At 36.5% G+C, this 22,577-nt stretch overlaps 2 long non-coding RNA genes across 2 annotated transcripts; both read right to left on the minus strand.

The window, feature by feature from the left end:
* Window positions 1-514: 514 nt before the first annotated feature.
* LOC114544303 lies at window positions 515-16,013 on the minus strand. The gene is made up of 2 exons (XR_003690377.1): window positions 9,379-16,013; window positions 515-1,917 (listed from the first exon to the last, which is right to left on the minus strand). It is a non-coding gene; the product is annotated as an uncharacterized LOC114544303 (long non-coding RNA).
* A 5,046-nt stretch (window positions 16,014-21,059) lies between these two features.
* LOC114515696 lies at window positions 21,060-22,306 on the minus strand. Its single transcript, XR_003686235.1, has 3 exons — window positions 22,099-22,306; window positions 21,893-22,033; window positions 21,060-21,133 (listed from the first exon to the last, which is right to left on the minus strand). It is a non-coding gene; the product is annotated as an uncharacterized LOC114515696 (long non-coding RNA).
* Between the last annotated feature and the right edge of the window lie 271 nt (window positions 22,307-22,577).

The raw sequence follows: 22,577 nt of genomic DNA on the forward strand, positions 1-22,577 counted from the left end.
TTTTTTACCCCACTTTTTGTGCTTAAAACATTAGGAGCAAGTCCTCTTATAGCTGGACATTATTAACCATGACACCAGGTATTAGACCAATCCCAATTGTGCTAGTGAATAAATAATTAGTTTAATAGTCGAGATTTTATTTAATAATTAGTGCGCAATTAGTAGTATGGATCATGTATAAGCCTAAAAGTTGCTTCCTGTTACCCAAAAAAGCAAAAGTTGCTCCAGGTAGCTGGAAAACAGAACAGTTATTCAAATTTTAAAAAGTTGCTTAAAAGTTGCCGAGCACAATCGGGAAAAGCCAGCCAGGTATGGTAATTTTTTTCCCTAGATGGACATGAACAGCCCTCTGATTTTATTTCTCCCACTCTCTCAGTCTTCTATAGCGGGTTACAGCGCCAATGCAACGAAATTTCATCCTGATATTTATGGTTGCACTGTAAAGGAAACTAATGATTAAATAAAAAACTCAAAACATAAAACTCAACTAAGACATCACACTGCATAATGAATTCGTTCATGTAGGTTTTAATACATTTCTGAAATGATCCATTCCATGTAATATATTATTTCAATGCTCAATGAAATTAACAAAAGGTAGCTACTTTTACTACATATTTCCTTTCAACCATCTTTTATGAACAGTTCTGTGACTGTCTTTATATTTCTGACGCTTGTAAATAACAGCGACACCTTTTCCTAATTTTGGAACAGGTTTTTTAATTCAAACGAGAGTTCTTCGGATGAATTTGTATTGCTACGGTCATTATATAAAATGCGTGACTTAAGACATAATAATTACGATTAAAGTCAAAGGGAATATATTCATCGTCTTCTGCACGATCCAGATGATAGATTGATTCTTTCATACATCAGTGAATGTGAACATTGATTGAGCTTCTTCTGTGAAATTCTTGACGGCTCAAACACATTTGAAAATGATAATCACAACTCAACCAATAGTTACATAATGGCAATTGTCATTACAAAGGTAATGGTGAGCAGGAAAATATAAAAAATTAAGCAAAACACACACTACAAAACATACATTTTACAAACTGTATGACACAATTGGTGAATATCGATCAAAGAAAATTAACATGAAAATAAAAGAAGTGATACGTATATATTATGCGCATAAATATAGCTATAAAAGATGTACATTTTACTTAATTGACGCGATAATTATAACATTGCTAATTTTGAAATATCGAGGTCAAAATATTTTTGAATATTGCTTAAAAAGGCTGTACCTAAATATTATGTTCCAAAACAACTGAAACAATGACAAATTGATCAACAAACGGGCAAAAGCATTCGGTAAGTTAATCTCTCAACATAGCATGCAGCATTTTTATTGAAAAAATTAAGTTTTCTAGTCACAAAGCTGGTAATGCAAGCTCGTATATAAAAGTACAAAAATGATAAACGGACATCAGCGAAGATTGCAGCGAAAAAACAGGGAAAAAAACCACGCCGTTTCGACAAATTTAGCAATTATTGATTGTAACACAGCCGGAAAATTAGTGGTCCGCCAAATTCACCTTTATTTAGCGGGATGTGTACTTTAGCGTCTGCAGTCGGGACAGTGAAGTTTTTGCTGAGGCTTTTGCATGTAACGAAACTACATGCATATTGTAAACCCTGTAAGTGTGGGGGGGGGGGAGTGGGTGGGTGCGGTGTCTCACAGTTGGTTTCGAAACGGAAGGTCGTTCAAGTTGTTACTTTGTAAAAGACCTTTTGGCAAAAACAAGTTGTTATTTTCCGTTTCAGCGCAAAGATTTACATCAAATGCGTAGATTTGGTTAGCAAATGCGCAATGCGGTTGCCTTGCCTAGCCACGCTATGTCCGTCAAAAAAACACACCGCGTTTCTATGTTTTTGAAATCCGGTTCATTCTACACAAAAACAGCCTACCTAGCTTAGGTTATGCAAACCAAAGTATGTAAATAGATAATACGTTGTTTCAGTTAGCAATTGTTGCGCTAAGTGCGTTTCAGTGACAAAAAGACTAATAATTTGCGCTTTATTTCATGCATGATTAAGAGTCTGTTGTAATCGGTATATAACTAATTTGTCTAGTGTACGCATGTAATGCAGCCTCGCGCACCAAAACCTGCGCTAAGTGTTTCGACAAGCGCTGCTAAAATCGGTTTAGTTGTTATATTGCATGCTAATTCTTAGTTTAATAAGTATATCTCGTTTATGTTAATTATCAAGTATACCCGTATTAATTTCATGTGATAGGTTACTATAGTTTATCATATTTTAGTTCCAACCGACGCAATATTCTCAGTCGACTTATTCGACCCAAACCTGTATATATCGTGTTAATAAATTATCAAATTTCCTACGTCGAGTTCGTTTCATTCTACGCACCGCGTCTACCCCTGTAGATTTTTTGGTAACTCGTTGACATTAAATTTCTGTCCCAGTGAAGCTACACTCACCCTCCAAAGTTTAAAGTCAGCAGTTTCGTCAGGTAAAACGCAGTAACGTAGTAAATAATCAATATGAGGAAACATGTTGGTGGGTTAAAGAAAGAAAATTTAGAATTGACCAAAAGAAGGCATGCACAAATAATTTTGCCAGAGAAAAATATCCACACATGACTAGATATGAAAATTACTTGCAAGACATTGGGATCAATTTTAAGTTTTATATTGCAAAGGATTAAAAAATGCTGGATTACAGAGACTTCCAGAAAAAGTCAAACTGTTTAATCAACATTTCCTATTTATTGCCTAAATAATGATTACAGATACATCATACAGGATATCTGGAATGAATCCAGCTCCATCAATAACTTTAGTAGTTTTTTTTATTTCTATTTTTACGCCCATTAATTCACAATTAACTATTCAACAAATTACTTATTATGTTTCCCTTTTGCCCACATATACATAACGTCCTAACCTTTTTCTCCAGTTGGTTTAAATTCAGACAATTGTTACAAATTAACCTATAACTATATAAGAACTACAATATGGTTCCAATTACCTATGTCAAAATATAAAATAGACATTGTGATCCCCCTATAGGGAACGGAGAGAGCGCCACCAAGCTCGGCATATTGTTTAGTTCTAGTTGTAACAATTGAATCAATCTCATACAATGAACCAGAAAACAGTCCCCCTTGTTTATTCACACACCCCTAACACACTTACTAACAAACACAACGATCACTACTTAAATGGAACTATTACTCACAAAGGATAACCTTAATTTTTAAGAAGTCCCATTTAACTCCACAAATCAAAGCAACCCGACCGAAAACCCTACCGAAAACCCAACCGACCCCCAGAATATGTCGATTGATAACCCTGACAACACAATCCCCATCCTTGACACCAACCCATGCCCAATCCAACCAAACCCCCCACCCTCACCTGACATGTCTGACGAACAGATAGATGTATTTTTACGGACTGACGACGGAGACATAACAGACTTGGACCCCTCCCTTATTTTTGGCAACAAATTGATCATATCCGATCAGGAAACTGATTCAATAATAGAAGGCCTACATAAGGAAAAACAAAAACTTTTAAACACAGAAGACGAAAACCCAGAGACAAACAACACACCCCAAATCACAACTAACCCCGAAATCACAACCAACACCACACCACACAATGACAACCACACAATCCATTCCCAACCCCAACAGCATACCACCACACCCCCTGGAAACATTCCGCATCATTAGCACAAAGAAAACCAAATTATCGAAACTCAAATGCACACTTGATGAACTGGAAGAACACAAACAAGCACAGACACTACCCCCTGGACTAGAAATCACACACAAAAGCAAACACTACCTAAACAAAGACTTACGGCAAAGATGGGAGAACATCTTAATGAATGCCACAAAAGAACTACTTACTGTAACCATTGACTATCACAAACAGGAAATTAACAAAACATCCGAAACCGCGAAGAGAATACGATTTTGGAAATACGACATCGCCAAAACTTTAAGCGGAAATGATGGATCGGAAGAAAACATGATCGGAAATGCAAAACGTGTTGCCTGACAGAATAGCTACTCTTGGCAGTCCGGTGAAACTATATGAAGCCCAGTAAGTCGCCTATGAAGTATGAAGCCCTGCCAAACTATATGAAGCCCTGCCAAAATGAGTTTGTTACCTTATTGGCCGATGATTGGCAAATCACTAATTGCGAAAGATGTTAATTCCGCTAAAATCTGTTCAGTTATGGCAGAAAATGTATATGTTCAAGTATTATATTTAAGTTACAATTCACAATGAATCAAAGTTCATATGTACTCACTCCTATTTGTCGTAATCGATATGTCCTAAGGACTGTTAAAGCTGGATGATCCGAAAAATATCAAAGTTCACATTGTCGAAATTAGACGAATTCCTAATAAAATAGAATTCAGCTCCACTGGAATGACTGCTGATCAATGGAAGAATTAGTTACTAGTATATTCGCCTTACATCTTGTCAACTGTTCTATCGAAAGCGCATTATGAGTGTTGGATGCTTTTTGTTTCAGCTTGTCGACTGATGTGCGGAAGAAAGATAAATCACAGTGAGTTGAAACAAGCGGGTGAGAGTTTAATTGCATTTTCTAAAAAGGTTGAAAGTCTTCAAGGAGGAGGAGTTTGTAACCTCAAACATGCATCTACACGGTCACCTTGCAGAATGTATTGAGCATTACGGCCCAGTCTTCCATGCTTTTTGGTGTTTTCTTTCAAAGGTACAATGGAATTCTTGGTGGATACCAGCAAAATAACAAGGCAGTTCCAGTTCAAATGATAAAAAATTTTTTGGAAGAAGGCTATCTTTCATCAGCATCAACCGCGGAAGAATATCCAATGTTCTGAGAGCACGTCGCCAACTTGGTTTGCAGAGAAAAGTGTTATCCACTGTTTTATTTCTAATAAACTATAATTTGTTATATATGTAGTATGTACATTTTTTATAATAAATTTAATTTCATTTTTAACCGTTATCAATAATATGATTATAGAAACGATATATTTACCGATAGAAACCGCAGACAACCGCAAGGAGAAAAAAATACGATCGTGGTTGCCGTTCGCCCCCGAATGGAATGTTATTTCTTAGATTTAATAATCATGTATAGGAGTATCTGCACTTGAGCAATTTTTTAAAGAAAAGTAGGGTACAACACCTGGAACAGGTTGTACTTGTATATGGGCGGAGCAATAAGGACTGCTTGCCACTGTCGTGAGTTTTTTCAGAAACGTTGAACTAAAAAGGTTACTCTTGGTTTGAAAAAATCCTGTTTGTATATCGGACGAAAGATGTCAGTCACTCCATGTATGCATGCATTGTATGCACATGTACCTGAGTTTCTAACCTTATATACAAGAACATTGAATATTTTGCACCGCAAAGCCAGGAGAACTACAATGACATTAAATCCAAAAACTTTTTTAGATTTAGTAATCATAGAGGAGTATTTGCACTTGAGCAATTTTTTTTAAAGAAAACTCCCCACCTCGGTCCTGAGAAAGCCTTCAGCTTGGGCCCCGGCCGAAAGCCAATTCCACCAAAGCTGGTCACAAAAATTCTCGAAAACAAATTTATCGAAATGGGCGATCTTCTCCCGGAGAACCTTGACGAACCCCTTTCGGACACGACCAGCTTCATCATCGAGGGCTCGTCCATCGTGCCACTTTCGAAGTCGGCCCGTGAAAAGCCTTGTTCTGTTGGCCATATCTTTTGTTCTGCCCGGGAACGTCACCCACATCGACGAAGACTGGCTATACCGTCATGAGAAGTTTGATGTCAGATGGCAAAAAGCATGAGAAGTCCAAGTCACACTTGGCTGCTTACAAGATGTGGAAAATGTATGGGATGAATGTGGGAGTGGATTCTCTTCTTTCGCAAGCAAGAAGGGGTGAAATTCAAAGGCATAACGAAGAGTTAAGACAAAATCGAGAAAGTCTTAAAACTGTTACCGAAGCAGTATTGTATTTGTCGACAAAGGAGTTGGCATTCAGAGGTCACGATGAGAAAGAAGATAGTTTAAATAAAGGTAATTATAGAGAGTTACTCGAGTCCTTTGCGAAGTTTGACTCTATATTGGAATGAACGATTACATTATAGTGATCATAATGATTGTATATATTTTGTTTTGATTTGGTTAATGGTACAACTTTGTCTTTAGTTTGTATTATTTTATTTGTTATGTGACCTATTTTATTTTAAATTTTTAAAATTTTTATTTCATTAATTTATTATTTTTTAACATATTTCAGATTATTTTTAAGTAGTCCAACTTTACTGAGGTCAGCCATGCCTGTTTACACTTTCCTCTCGATCTTCCAGAGATGCAAGACGAGACGAGACGAGATGCTACGCAACAATGAGGAGTAAAGGCAAAACAGATCATTTTTAAAAACCTTTTACTATGGTATGATGAGGGTTGAGCGTTTTATAACCATTGTTTCTTCTCTTCGCAGTGATGATAAATTTTCTGAACTATACCAAGAAGCAGTAGACAAATTGAGCCCGCCATGCAATGAGCAGAATTTAAACAAGACATAACCAAAAGCAATTTTTTTGAGATTATAGATTCAATCGTTGGTATAATGAATGTGAGATTTGAGTATGCAATTTCTTAGAGTGGGGTGGTACCCTTTGAGAAGGTACCCTTTACTCCAAGAGATGTGGGTCCCTTTATGACATCCCCATGCTTTCAACTTTCGTTTATTTACAAAGCAGAAGATTTTCATAAAAAAAGATTTATATATTTTTGAAAAGCTTAAGACCTGATCTATTATGTGACATTCTTCATTTCCCCCGAATTCATTTAAAAAAAATTTTAGGGAAAAAATTATTCTTCAACCTAAAATTACTCTTCAACCTAGTATTCGAAAAGCTATTAAAATTAATGAAAATTAACGATGCCTTATGTTGAAAGATCATTTTCCTGTTTGAAGAGGGTAAAGATCTATTGGAGAAATAGAATGAGTCAATGGCGCCTTAGTTCTATATTTGTAAAATTTCAATCCATAAAGACATCGTTTAAAAGAAAATAAAGCAAAGAAAGGTTGGATTACAACTGCGAGTGCGATGATCGACCTGACCGAAAAGCTGGTTGAAATGCAAAACTCGCAGATGAAAATAATGGAGAAGGCCCAAAAACGAAGCGAGGATCTTTTGATAAAGCTGATCAAAGAAAGCTAGATGAAGAGTGACGAAGAAGAGATGAGGAGTTTCTCTTAAGAATGGCAGAAATAATGAAAAGGTAGATGGTACCTGATAAACTGTTAAAAGAACATAAACATTTTTTTTAATTAATAAAGATCGATATATTTTGAACATGGATTATATTGTAATAATTTTAGAAAAAGTTATATCATGCGACAAAGTTATCGTAATCAGCTTGATCCAAGGGATTGACGTTCGTCCAAAAATATCACCTCAAACCAACCCAGTAGTAGTCTTTAAATCTCCCAAAATTGGCGTTGATTTATTTGACTAACAATTCTAGCAATAGCCATGCATTATTGCTAGTGTTATGGTCCGGACGTACTGAAAATACATTATTACATTCCAACACGAGATTAGCAAGGTGTTCACGCAAGTACGCTAATCCGGTGGTAATCGTCAAGCTCAAGCGCTAGTTTGACCGCGACCTTAGTGAGAAAAATCGTGGAAATACAAGATCAACAGAGCAATGCACTTTGTTGATACAACAAATTTGGAGATACAACAAATTTGTGACACCGAGCAAAAACGTGAAGAAAATTAGCGAGGCGTTAGAAAAAATTCAAGAACCGCGTTAATGTGCATTAAAATTGCTACCCTAGCTTCTTTTACACCGACGGTGAGCTCAGCGAATCCAACACTGATGGGACGCACGGTAAACCACCACTTCATCCAGTGTAATTAAATTCATTGAAATGTATCAAATTATGTGTAGATGACTAATATTAATCAAACCCAAACATTTTGAAGCCGACAGGGAAATATAGCACGCGCGCATAAGTTAAGCGTGGTTAGGAAGGAGTGGCTCAAGTTGTTAGTAGTTCAAGTAGTTCAAGTTGTTATTTTGTAAAAGACCTTCTGGCAAGAACAAGTTGTTATTTTCCGTCTCAGCGCAAAGATTTACATCAAATGCGTAAATTTGGTTAGCAAATGCGCAATGCGGTTGCCTTGCCTAACCACGCTATGTCCGTCACAAAAACACACAGCGTAAAGTGGCGTAGCTAGCGGTCCCGCTATCCCGCCCGGCGGGACGAAAAATGTCCTAAAAATTAGACTAACTAATTAAATAAAAAGTGCTTTAATTGTTTATTTAATGCATTTTACGCAATTTTGCAGCAGTCTACTTGGCTTAAGAAACAACGGAAATTGACGATTAGCTAATTTACTCGCGCGATTCTGTCCCGTGTTCCGCCGATTTTGAAATCAATTGTATTGATTCTGTTATTGATGATGTAATTATTAAGGAGATAGATGATTGTACTTTTATCGCTGTGCAGGTTGATGAGACCTGTGATGTTTCTACCAAAGAGCAGGTAAGTATAATTGGACGTTTAGATAAGGGTAGTGAAATTGTTGGAAGACAATTAGGATTTGTGGATGTGAGTATGAATAGGACTGCTCCTGCAATATCTGAAGTTGTGAAAGATAAACTTGGTCAGTTTTCTACTATGAAGGAGAAACTTATAATGCAAACTTATGATGGTGCTTCTGTCATGTCTGGCCACATTAATGGTGTTCAAACTTTGGTTCGTCAAGAGTATCCTTTTGCTCATTTTGTCCATTGTGCAGCTCAAAGGTTAAATCTTGTTTTGTGTCAGTCTGCCTCATCTATTGCCCCTGTCAATTTTTTTTTATCAATATAGGTGGCTTTTGTACTTTCAAAAGTAATGCCCCTAGAAGAAAGGCATTTCTGACCTCCCATAATCTTGAGCTCCCTAGCCCTGGTGATACCAAGGTGGTATTATCGAGCCCGTGTTGTTAAGGTTTTGTAAAATAATTATGAGAAACTTTTAGAACTTTTTGAAGGAATAACAGATCAACCTGATGGTTGGGATGATGAATCATTGAGTAAGGTTAGTGGCTTACTGCACTATCTTAAAAGTTTTCTCTTTTGTTTTTTAGTATGTGTTTTTTACAAAATTTTAGAGCAGTCTTCTATTTTGTATTCAGTGCTTCAGAGTACAGGTACAGACTTTAGCTATGGCATAAGCATGATTGAAAGTTTTAAAAATTTTGTTTCTTCTCTTCGTACCGATCGTACCAAAATCGCCGAAAATACCATTTCCGAGGGTCTGGATTCAAAAATTTTTCGCGGTAGAATCCCCCCGGACCCCCCTTTCATGTGTCGTCTCACAAAACTTCATTCTACACAAAAACAGCCTACCTAGCTTAGGTTATTCATTCTACGTTGAGTCTCGAATGTGGACACTTGTAAGAAAGCAAAGGTTTATGCTACAGTTCTATTCGCATTGCGAGACAAAAAATTCTCTCTATGTTCTACCTGATCAAAGCTATATCTACGCGTATGATAGTTAAAGTTGGTGCGTCTGCAAACCAAAGTAAGTGCATAGATAATACGTTGTTTCAGTTAGCGATTGTCGCGCGAAATGTTTCACTGACAAAAAGACTAATAATTTGCGCTTTATTTCATGCATGATTAAGAATCTGTTGTAATCGGTGTATAACTCACTTGTCTAGTGTACGCATGTAATGTACACCCTCGCGCACCAAAACCTGCGCTAAGTGTTTCGATAAGCGCTGCTAAAATCAGTTTAGTTGTTATATTGCATGCTAATGGAATCTACAAAATGATTTTTAATGGAATTTTTTTATTATTAGATAAGTTATCTGTCCACATCAAAAACGTGAAAAAAATTAGCGAGGCGTTAGAAAAAATTCAAGAACCACGCAAATGTGCATTAAAATTGCTACCCTAGCTTCTTTTACATCGACCGTGAGCTCAGCGAAACCAACACTGATGGGACGCACGGTAAACCACCACTTCATCCAGTGTAATTAAATTTATTGAAATGTATCAAATTATGTGTTGATGACTAATATTAAATCAAACCCAAACATTTTGCAAATCATTACCAAATTTTCGTGCACTCATGCAAACCATTACGCGCGCAAATAGCACGCTGTAGCACGCGCGCATAAGTTAAACGTGGTTAGGAAGGAGTGGCTAAGTAGAATTACGGTTGGTCAGAAAACAACTTAGACCGGATTGTGCGATGTAGTTCTTATTGATTTGATTCCGTTCCGCGGTGGTAGGAATTGTGACGATGGAGGCTTATGTTATGCCTGAGATTTCACGCATAAGCAACGAGCACGTTAAAGTTGTTAGGAAAAACTTCCTGCAACCTGCGAAATTTATGGTTTTCTGACGTCTGTCGAACCAAAGAGAAGTTGGAAATTGATTTGTTGATCGGTTCAGATTACTTGTGGAAATTTCAGAGGAGCTTCTGAACTTTGTTGTGACAAATTTGGAGATACAACGAATTTGTGACACGGAGCAAAAACGTCAAGAAAAATAGCGAGGCGTTAAAAAAAAAATTCAAGAACGTAAATGTGCACAAAAATTGCTACCCTTCTTTTACACCGACCGTGAGCTGAGCGAAACCAACACTGATGGGACGCACGGTAAACCACCACTTCATCCAGTGAAATTAAGTTCATTGAAATGTATTAAATTATGTGTAGATGACTAATATTAAATTAAACCCAAACATTTTGAAGCCGACAGGGAAATATATTTTCATGTCATTCGCCGCTGGTTGAAAATTTCCTGCACTCATGCAAACCATTACCAAATTTTCGTGCACTTATGCAAACCATTACGCATTTACGCGCGCATATGTTAAGCGTGGTTAGTAAGCAGTGGCTAAGTATAAGTACGGTTGGTCAGAAAACCGTTACCGATTCAACTTCTGTTCCAACGATTTTAAAGTTTATGCTGTATGCCCCAAGTGCTCGCGATATATTGCTAGGAACGATGTACTAAAAAATTGCCCAACGATCGCGTGGTGAGTAGAGCATGCTCAAACGTGTTATGGCCAAATCATGTACAGCAGGCGAAACGTGCACCGTGTCTTGACAAGAACTACTGTACTTATAAAAAAGGTCAGAGGGAAGTCTGGCAATGTCTTTTGGTACACAAAAAGGGTGTATGTTTTTCGGAGTCTGTTTTCATCTTTAAAGAACCTCATTAATAGTGACGGTTTCTTAGACAAATGCAACGAATGGAGAAATAAAAGTGGCAAAGAAACGACGGAAATGACCGATATACATGTTGAAGAGAGTCTCAAGCTCATGAAACCGGTAAACCGTTTTTAAGAAGCGAAATAATTTGGCATTGATCCTTAATGTTGACTGGTTCAACCCGCAGGTACTGTTGGAGCTGTCTATTGTGTTGTAGCCAACTTGCCATGAGAAGAAAGATGCAAGAGAGGGAGAATGTATTGCTGCTTGGTTTAATCGAAGGTTGAACCAAAACCAAATCATAAAATTATAAAACCAGGCGAGGGTACAAACTCCGCCCGGAGCTTTTAAAATGCGAAATCAAAGTTGTCCGCCATTATGCCATGGACGTTGGGCGTTTTTGTAAGTTATGCATACGCGTGAGTTTAGGCAGGTTAAAACCGCATGGTAAATAGCAAATGCTTGCAAACCTGCGATTGGCTATATTTAATTTTGGTTCGCCTCAGCAGAACTATATACGAAAAATTGATTTGTAAAATTGATTAAAAGAGAATGTAAAATATGCCTTCGCATAGAAAAAGCTTTGATTCAAATGGATTGCAAAAATCTACGATTTTGAAGATTTTTAGAGTGTTTTTGAACAGCTAAATGGGTAGATTTTGTATTTTAAAGCATGCAAGTATTTAATATTTAGATTTATCACCAAAAGGTGAATATTTTTGAAGGTGAATCTGAGTTTAAAAATGAATCGAAATTTCGCTAAAAATTGTAGTATTTAAAACTATTCGTAGTAAAATTATGATTATAGTTGAATGTGATAGCTCGAGAGTCGAGTTTATAATTGTACTTAATATAGGATTTTACTTATACGACTTCGATCATTCGGCTGAAACGAGTATTATAAAATTTCGCTGTTGGAAATATATGTCAGTAATCGCTTCAGGCGAGGGGATTTTGCATGCCTGTATTTTTATAGTATGAATTCAATACTGAAGCCCACTGTGGACGAGCTTCTACTCATTTAAAAAGGACATCGCTTTTGGCAAAAAATTACAGTTACTTTTGTTCGAGTTGCTCTTACAGTGTATATGCATGGCTTGTGATGCATGTGCCAGCAGCACGAAATTTGGTGGTTTCATGGCACACAATGCTAAATGACACACGCGCGGATGTTCAAAATGCTTGAAGAGGTTTCCAGTGTCTAAATTTGGAGAAAAACCTGATTTTTCAGGATTTGATATAAATTCTGGGCAAAACCGCGAGGACGTCAGTCATCGCAAAAACGCTTTTGAAACGCTTAAAGCAACATCTTTTAGTACGCGTCAGAAACTTGAAAGTACACTTGGAGCACGTTGTACGGATTTACTTTGTCTTCCTTATTACGACAGTGTACGATTTAGGTAGGAACTGCGAAACATCTCTTTCACAAATGGATTGATTGCTGGATGGTTTTTTTGTAGTAATGGTGGTTATGTGGACGAACAATATTATTGAATAGATTAATTGAAGCAGTCGGAGAGCCGATTCAAAAGATTTTGCCACACCGGACATGCATTTACATGGTCATCTGGCTGAGTGTATTAAGGATTTCGGCCCAATATATGTGTTCTTGTGTTTTCCTAACGGCATTTTGGTAGCGTACCAACACAATAATCGGGCTGTACCAATTCAGATGATGAGGACATTTTTGGAAGACGACTTTCTTTCCACCACCGCAGCTTATGCCGAATTACTGAGCACTTTTCCGAAATAATTTGTCAGGACAAAAGTCATCTTTCAGGAACATTGCAACAAACGTACAGCGGTAATAGCGGCTGAAGAAATCAGTTATGATGCACAGCAGATCATCACGGGAAGAAAATGTCTTCAAAGTTGAGACAGAAGAGTTTGGTGTATGGTTAGTTGTTACAAACGGGAAAAGTGAATAATTTATACAACGTTGTAATGTACATAATTTGCACATTGCACTTCGACAATTGCTGAACGTACATAAAACCCCAAGTGCGGTGTAAGCATTGCCAGAAATAAGCGACATGCGATATTGCGCAACAGGCATTTGTTCTCTTAAAATGCTTGGAAATTTATAGTAAATAGTACTAGAAATAGTGCAAAAGAATACATTTTGTTATAAGTATGAACATAGTAAATCGACTTGTAGCAAAAGCAAAAAGCAAAATATTGTGATTTCTAGAAGCCGATAAAGCTTGTCCTTGAGCGATTCAAACTTATCTACGGATTGTAGCGAATTAGACGCCATTGATCATCAATTCTCACATACTTCCCCACTAAAAGAAAGTATTTCAGGGTATTATATAATACAAATTCCAACATGCAAAGCTTGTTCTGGCAAGATGAGGTTTCGGTGGCTTCGATTAGATTCGCAAAGAGCTTTGCTTTGCTTGAAATAGCCATAATTCGGCGAGATTTTGGATGACTTCGCTTTCAAAACTATTGTTTTGAAGCTCGTCATCTTGTCTTTTCAGTTCACATGTTTCGAGATACTTAGGCGCATGTCCAGAAGCTAAACGCCGCTGAAATACCGAGCTTGCTCAGAAATGAGCCCACAAATTTCATTGTTTATCAGCGGTATGTCACAACATTGACATTACTTATTCAAATACGAGGAAACGCGGGAATTTGGGATTTTTGGCGCGGCAGTGTTGTCATGGCAGAAAATCCCAAAAAGTTCATTTCAAAAGTAAAGTTTTCTAGCAAAGCAAGCGACGTTAACTATGGGAAACAAATATCATCTTATAAAGCCTATTTCGTTCTTGAAATTCCCCAGGAAATTTTAATATACCGGAACGACCTTAAGACGAAAGATCAAGCTCATAAATATGTAAATTTGATCGCAAAAGAGCAAGTGCTTCCGTTCAAATCGTCGAAAGTTCTGCCTTAGAGAAACGAATCAATGATGCTGCCTGCTTAGCAATACGTGAATGCCGTGGGAAAAGTGGAAGGAAGAAGAATAAACTATTACAGAAAACACGTAGTATAACGATCTGGAGGAAGATGTCGAAAACGTAAGGACAGTGACTGAACTTGAAAAACCGTGCTCAGAGCTGAACTCCGAGTTGGTTGAAGCAAACGAAAGTTGTGGAAGATAAATTGAACGATTCTATTGAAGAAAAAGTTATAGAATCAAAATTATGTCCTGACTAAGAAGCTCCAAGACACTGAATCAAAATTCCATCTGCTAAAATGGTTTGGGGAGATTCCACTAATTGAAAGTGCAAGAGAGATATCAGCTTTTGTCACGTCCAAGGGTTTATATCACAAGGTGATGACATATGGCATAAAAATGCTCCAGCAACTTTCCAACGCCTAATCGGTTCACCGTCTCGTCACTGATATCCATGGTTGTGAAGCCTACATTGACGACGTTATAATTTAGAGCGATACACGGGAGACACATCTGGATACTATGCATTAAGGTACTAGCTATGCGATACTATGCGATAAACCTAACAAAGAAAAAATTCCGTTGTGGAACCATAACATACTTACGTCATATCTTAGGGAAAGTCAAACCCGTGCGTGCAAAAATCGACGTCGTCTCCATCTTTCCACCAACTTGTACAAAGAAAACAAGTAACGCGCTTATATTCGGCATGGCTGGTTACTGCCGAACGTTTTCCCGAAATTTCCCATTTCCCGAAATTTCCCGTAAGTTGGTTAACCATCCCAAAGGTGGGAGCGCGTTTTAGCAAATAATGCGCAAATTACAGTAACCACGCTATATCTGTTGCGCAAGCGCTAAGCTCTAGTTATTTTATTCCGGTGTCGTTGCGTATAAATATTGGCCAAATTTGTATTATGATTAAAACTCTTATTTGATTGCCTTGGCGCCCTATCTAGCAGACTGACAGGTAATGGAGTGCACGCAATATGGGAAAGGTGGTCAATGACCAGCAGCAAATCGAAAACTAACAAAAACCGAATACCCAAACCACAGACGGTCAGTTTAAATCATACCCACCCTGAAATAATTGTCCCCGGGGACAGGTGAATTAAAAATTTAAAAACTTGGGCAAAACAAATACTTGGGGCATGAAAATTCTACAACTGAATAGAAAATATTCTGCTCTATCTCTGCACGGAAATAATTTTGTACACATGAACGGGGTTGACCGATCTGATCAAAGTATTGCTGCTCACAAGGTTTCACGTAAATGTAAACGTTGGTGAAAGACATTATTCTACCACATGATAGAAATTGCTGTAGTAAATTCCTGTCTTCTCTTCTAGATTCATAGAAAAAAAAATTCCTAATGATTCTAACTTACATAGGCTGGGCAAATACTCTCGCTGAAATTAGGGAAGCTTTGGTTCGTCAGATGGTTGGATTGGTTGAGAAAGGTCTACCACCTGTAAATGTAAATGTCAAGCCAGTTCATACCTGAACATATGAGACTGAACATATGCCAATGACATCTGAGAGTGAAAAAAGGCAAATGGAAAGGGGCAGCTGAGAGTTTGGACATACTGTAATGGAAACCAAAGTGTCATTTCTCGCCACGAAGATCCCGTGCCTGAGCATGGCAAAAAATGCACCGACAAAAGATGAACAAGTATCAGGTGTCGCGTCACCCTGTGATTTCATAATACAAATTCCCGTGAAAATAGTGCTTCTTTTGCATTAAATTGTCTTTTTCTAGCGTAAGTTTAGACTTTCCTAAAATGTTCGCGCGGTTCTATACATTTAAGATAGCTGTCTTTCATTTGGAATAGATAGATTTTTAAAAACGCTGAAAAAAACTCAGGAAGTGGGAATCCATTCTTTGAAATTAACATAAATAGGTACAAACAGCTATTAGTATTTATATTATTATTATAATAAGTAAAAAAAGTATATATAATTTTGCATAACATGTACTATTTTGTAGTGTTGCATGTGAAAGCAATAAATAAAGCCTACTGAAAAATATTCGATTTATTTCTCTTGCTGTTTTTCCAACACAGTATAGCAGTTTGCTATTTAATAATTATTTGCAGCCGGCTACTGAACGATTTGTTTAAAGCTACGTTAAAGAAGAATGAGGAGAAAGGGTCTTGCAGTAATACTGTTGCCCTTATTGAAGAGATAGAACAGATATTTAGTCGATATAATGTTGGATCAGTTAATATCATTGAGAGAATTGTAACCCAGTTTAGAAGTAAAATTTGGAGACTGGACCAGGCTATGTTAAAAGCGAAAGGAGGAAATCAGAAGAAGAAATTATCGGAGAATTGGACCAATGGAAAGCTTTCTGTATGGAAATTAAGACTGTATTACAGTGAGGTGAATAACATTTAGACAAAGATAGAAAATGTACAACTATACGCACAAAAACGATCTTGAGACCGATCTTAATCAAATGTCTGCTAAGGCGGCAAAATTAGAAGCTGAAGTTCAGAAGGAACATGAATCTGCCTAGTCATACAAAACGAAATTCAAAAATATATGCCAGAAATTAATAAAAAATCAAAGAAAACAAAGTGGATCAAGGGGACCGAATAATGGGGAAAAATATGACATGTACACAAGAAGGCATCAAGAAAGGATATGCAAGCAGCTCACTGCTGATTGTCATGAAAGTTTGTTATTTCTTGGTTTGTATGACTTTGTACCAACTGAGGTAAACGTTTTCAACACAGCAATAGGACAGTATCAAGTTTTTCAATTGATAGATCCAGAAATTAAATTAACCCAGCCTGAAGAAGATTCAGACTCTTCTGTACACCAAAGACAGGTTTGGCATCTCCAATCAGGCTTACCATGAACTTTCAATGGTTTGTAAAGACATGCCAAGATCGTACAAAATTAAGGATGCAGGAACTTAATTCAGGAACTCAGGAACTCAATTCAGGAACTGAACAAGAAGTGGAACTTGTCCAAAACACCTGGTGATACAATTGGTGTTCAACAAAGTATTCAATCTAGACTTGAGATAAGACGAAAGGTCTTGGTTCAAAATGGTAAAATAAATGGTAATAAATTAAGGGTGAAGTTGTCTGGTGATGGCACCAACATTGGAAAACATTTGCATGTTATAAATGTAACGATTACAATTCTGGAGGAAGGTTCACAAGCAATGTCAGCAGAAGGTAACCATGTAATTGCAGTAGTGAAGATTCCTGAGAAGTATCAAAATCTGAATATATCCGAGATGAAGTTGAAAAACTAAAACACATTTCAGTTGGGCAAGAAGTTTTCCAAATTGAATGGTTTCTTGGTGGGGATTAGAAGTTCCTGGCCTGCATTTGTGGTTTTGGTGCTGCTCATGCTACAACACCATGTATTTGGTGTAAATGTCCCCTCTATAACCACTATGATGGTACAAAAACCTGGTCACTGATAGATCTTTCCAAAGGTGCTAGGACCATTGAGGAAATCCAACAGCCGATTTCTAAAAAGTTCAGGGTTCAAAGCAAAATATAAAAAATTCTCCACTATTCCCATCAATCCCACTGGATAATGTAATCAATGATCCATTGCATCTATTCCTTAGAGTATGTGATAACTTAATCAATCTACTAATCTTTCAAAGAAAGTTTACTGGAAAATGTCAGGCAACTAAAAATGGCTGGTGAACGGATGATTTTAGTTGCATTATAAAAGCCCTTAAACGGGACATAAAATTTGATGAAGTTGATCGAATCAGGATGAAAGTGACCAGTTGGCTAAAAATGTTCCTTGAAGTGTACCAAACAAAAGATGTGACGCGTTATATGCACGCTTTGCATGCTCATGTCCCTGAGTTTCTTTCACTATATGGAAATATTGAATATTTTACCCAGCAGGGAATGGAAAAATATAACGATATTAATTCCAAAAACTTCTTTCGGGCTACAAATCATAGAGGTCTTTCAGCTATTAAACAACAATTCCTGAAAAGAAAGAGAGTCCAGTACTTGGAGGCAGGTGGCTGTGAAAGGAAGAAGAGAAACTATTCCTGCTCAAATTGTCAAGGGTTAGGGCATACTATCAAGACATGCATGGCTAAACGTAACAGCTGTGAACATGTACCATACTGTGCTCATATTTCCAAAGTCAATGGAAAGTATTACCCATTGTGCAAAATATGATGCATTAAGCTTCACAATTATTGTTTTAATAACTACCCTTAATTTGGGGTGAGAACAATTCAAAACATTGTATGTTATTTTTGTTATGCACTTATGGAGTACGGAGTGGTAGGACATGGCCAGAAATCTGTGACAGTCAGCAGTTCGATGTGCGGGCGCAAATAACCAGCTGCATGGCGCACGGGCTCGGGATTTCCTATTCATAATTTTACAATACGAACAATAAATCAAATTTTGACTTTTAAATTGTCAATTGTGAGAAATGGCTAGTGGATTGAGAGATCATAGGCATAGCAATATGGAAGGAGTGTACAAGCAAATGCACAATGCATCGTCTGGGGACCTTTTGTGGGGAGGACAGAAAACGCGCGGCCTTAAACGCAAGGCGTCTACTCAATTCTACGCCGTTGAAAGGCTTGTTTCAAAGAGGACTGTGCGAAATACGGTAAGTTTATCGTGTGTTTTTTTGCCCTGAGCATGACGCATTATAATGAGTTCAGCTATTGAACCATTAGTCACTGAATAACTATATTCTTTGTTATTATTTAATATTAGGTCGAATACTTGGTGAAATGGAAAGGCTATAGTGCTTTCGACAATTGCTGGGAGCCTGAAGACAACTTAACTGCTGACCTTTTGAGGTATGTAGCTTTTCATGGCCAACTCATTGTTTTATCACATTGGTAGTACAGTATAAATATTGTCCAGTTGGCCCATTACTGCTTGACATTTCCCCACAGCAAATAAAAAAAGTTAAATTACTGCCGAACGTACATAAGACACCAAAAGCGGTATAAGTGTTTTAAAAGGATAGGTGTTTACTTTGTTTTCGTATTCGCTGCCCTGTGAGAATGCAGTTTATTTTGTATAATTTTGAGTTTAGTATGTAGATTTGGATTTTGGAAAGACATACTGTAACCATATGCGAAAAGCTATCACAACATCGCTTTAATTTCAAAGTGTTTTTGAAAGTCTAATTTTTGTAAACCGGTTGTCACAACAAAAAATTTGAGTCGACTGCAATCACAATATAAATAAAACATCCGAAATAAAACATTTGATGTTTAGTCTTTATATTTGAAGATTTTTTATTGTTCTGACGGTTTCAAACTTGGCCGGATTTTAAACATTTACTTACGCCACAAGGGTCTCTAACTACAGTACGCCCTACAGTACCGCCTATCACTATCGATCCTACAGTGAAGCGCGAGAATTGGCTGTAATTCCCTAGACTTGATATCCGACGAAGAAGAAAATATATATGTAGCGTCAGACGGCTGCTTATCGCGTCACCTATGAAAACGAACACCGATATAACTTAAGGAACATTGAACAATTTTATAGCATGATTTGCACATTAAAAAGTAATTTTAACCTGTAATAAAAACTTCAAGCTATTTTGTAAAATAGTTAAATAATTATATATATTTTAACTTTTAATATTTGTAAAACACATTGTAATTCATTTATATACGATGATGTTTTATTAAATCTCATCTTATCTTATCTGATGTACCGAATGACAGAAATATTATATAGTTATTGGTATAGACCAATTGGAGTTAAATTTAGGTGAGAAAATTTTGTGCTTGATATGAGATAGCCAGGTGTTGTGGTATGCATGTATTTCTAGTACACAAGTATTCAAGATGAGAAGGTCCTTTTCATTCGAAGGAAAAAATTTTGTAAATCCATTTTACAAAACAGAATTTTCGAGAGTGACATAAAAAACCGAGAATAATTTAAAGCCCATTAGGTTCATTTTGCATTTCGACCAGCTTTCCACATAACAGATTAATAGGTATGATATAAAATGGCTGAAGATCATAGTATAGATCCTTCTATTTTACCATACATACCAAATGCAATTGCTAATGTTTATCAATATTTTTTAACGATTTTGCAAGATTCTCTTAATATTTCATAAATTTGGGTCTTATGGTTTTTCAAGACTTGGCAATGAAGATCTTTCTATGGAAAGATCGTCTATAGCAAGATCTTATTAAAATCTTGCTTTAGCAATGTTATAATCATATACAGGGGCATAACCACTGTATATATCGTTTTAGTTATGCCAATGATTATATATGCTTGCGAAGTGCTTACTTGGGCATGCAGTAATTAATTGATGCAGTTGCAGGTATCCTACCACATTGTTTGACAGTGAAGCTATTAAATTACTAAATTACTTAGCAACAGGTATTATTTAATAGATAATTACTACATTGGAAGACATGGCAATACAGAAGACAGTACTATACACAAGAGGACAGCAGAGGAAACTTCAGTACAACACAGTACCGGTACAATAAAAGACGGTACGGCACAACACCAGGTATTACAGGAAGGATGAAGCTAAAGTTGCTCAAAAATGAAATCAAAGTTTCAACATAAGAACATTAACCTTTGTTGAAAGTTGAAACACACACAATATATTGAGAATTGCCATGTACAGTAACTATCAGAAGAGTGGCAAAAATCTTATTTCAAACTTTGTTCAAACCTTTGCTTGTAGTAATACCATCCCTGTCTTTGCATAGTCTCACAGCTAAAGATGTAAAACTTCTTCTGTGTTGAATGGAAATTGGAGGGCTGCTCTTTCCATGGGTTAATAAATTACGGCATCATATTCTGAAGAGTAATGATATAATATACATTATTATTAATAATAATAATACTGCACTCAGTATATGATGGTAACCTACTTTACTCTTCAAATTTATTGTTTTAAACTACCACTGTCAATTTACAAATGTACAACAGAAACACAGCTCAGTATGTTTAAATTACCAGTACCTTCAAAGTAGAAGCACACATTGTGGTATTTTGTTGCATATGTAAATACCAAACCAATAATGCTACAGCATCATCTAAAATTGAAAAATTGTATAATCTAGTCTTCATTGTTTCAGAAATGGTTGCAGGGTAGTTTCGTATAGGGTACAAGCAGTCAAGCACTAGTCCATTTTCAAGGATTTTAGAATGTATATCTGCCCTAAAACTGCCATGAGATGATAATGTGGCACCAAGATTGTCAGAGTCTTTGAAAAGGCAATTAACTTCCAACTGCTGCATATATTCTGTATCATTCCCCAAATTTCAACTGATACATAAAATTTGCACCCTTCCAATCTAAACTCGACAACCCATTGAGTGTTGTAAACATCAATGAGGGTTTTATAAGTTTTTACTTCAAATATTAGAGTAATAACGGCAATCTAATGGCAATCTATTTTTAATATCACTTAACTCATTAATTTGCTCTATAGACTATCATAACTCAGGTCAAATTCTAAAGTAGGAAATCTAAGTGAAAGACTAGCATCAATTTGTACTACACATAATCTATATATAATTCTTATCTCACTGTATTATTTACCAGCAGTGAAATACCAGCATGCTGAAATACCCATGTATAATACATGTATTTTAACTTTATATATCAACCTACAAATTTGTGAGCTTGCATAAATTAAATATGAAATACTAATTCTCAACGCATTCACTGCCACAAAAAGTAAATAACAAACTATAAGAAGCTGAAATTATCTACAAAAGTAGTGGTACAATTTTATTGGAAAAAAAATGGTAAATATAAAAGCAGTTAACAACAAGGTGAACAATCATACCCAGTGTCCAATGTCCATCAGCTATTAAAATCCTGTTATTTAGTAGCCATGTATAAGCAGTCGTCACAATTTAATAGTTTTAACTCTTGAGTTCCTAAAGAGGCCATTTCCTTCCATCTTTCTTCATTATAATTTCATAACCTATTTAAAAATAACGTCATACAACATGCAAAAGATAAAAAACGCAAAATAAACATGTATATTACCGTTCAAGAAAGCCGAATTTCCACATCTAAATCCGAAGACAGCCAGACCATCTGTCGGTTAAAATATAATGTTTTGGACTAGTTTTTTCGAAAATATTGTTTTCTTTTTAAAAACAATAGATTTTTATTACTTTCCATCGGTATTTATTGCAAATAAACAAAATGAGAGCTATCAAAAATGGGACATTTATGTGGCATTCTGCATATGTTGCGGACAGCGCGCACAGGAATATTCGTGATCACGTGTTTAATCACTGTTCATGCCACTGAACTCTATACAACTGGAACGATAACTCGTGACAAACATCCCTTCTCAGCTTGAAGCCAACATAGCTTTTCTGAGTTTTTAGGCGAAATACTTGACGCCAGACGTTAGGCTGTGTGTCAAATTAAAGCTATTGAAAAGTTATATTTGGTTTAAAAATATCAAGACGCAAAAATAGCGCCCCTCCGCGCTCGCACATTTTAGCCACAGATCT

Source organism: Dendronephthya gigantea, unplaced genomic scaffold (assembly GCF_004324835.1).
Source record: "Dendronephthya gigantea isolate DGI-Jeju-01 unplaced genomic scaffold, DenGig_1.0 000004F, whole genome shotgun sequence".
Classification (NCBI taxonomy): domain Eukaryota; kingdom Metazoa; phylum Cnidaria; class Anthozoa; order Malacalcyonacea; family Nephtheidae; genus Dendronephthya; species Dendronephthya gigantea.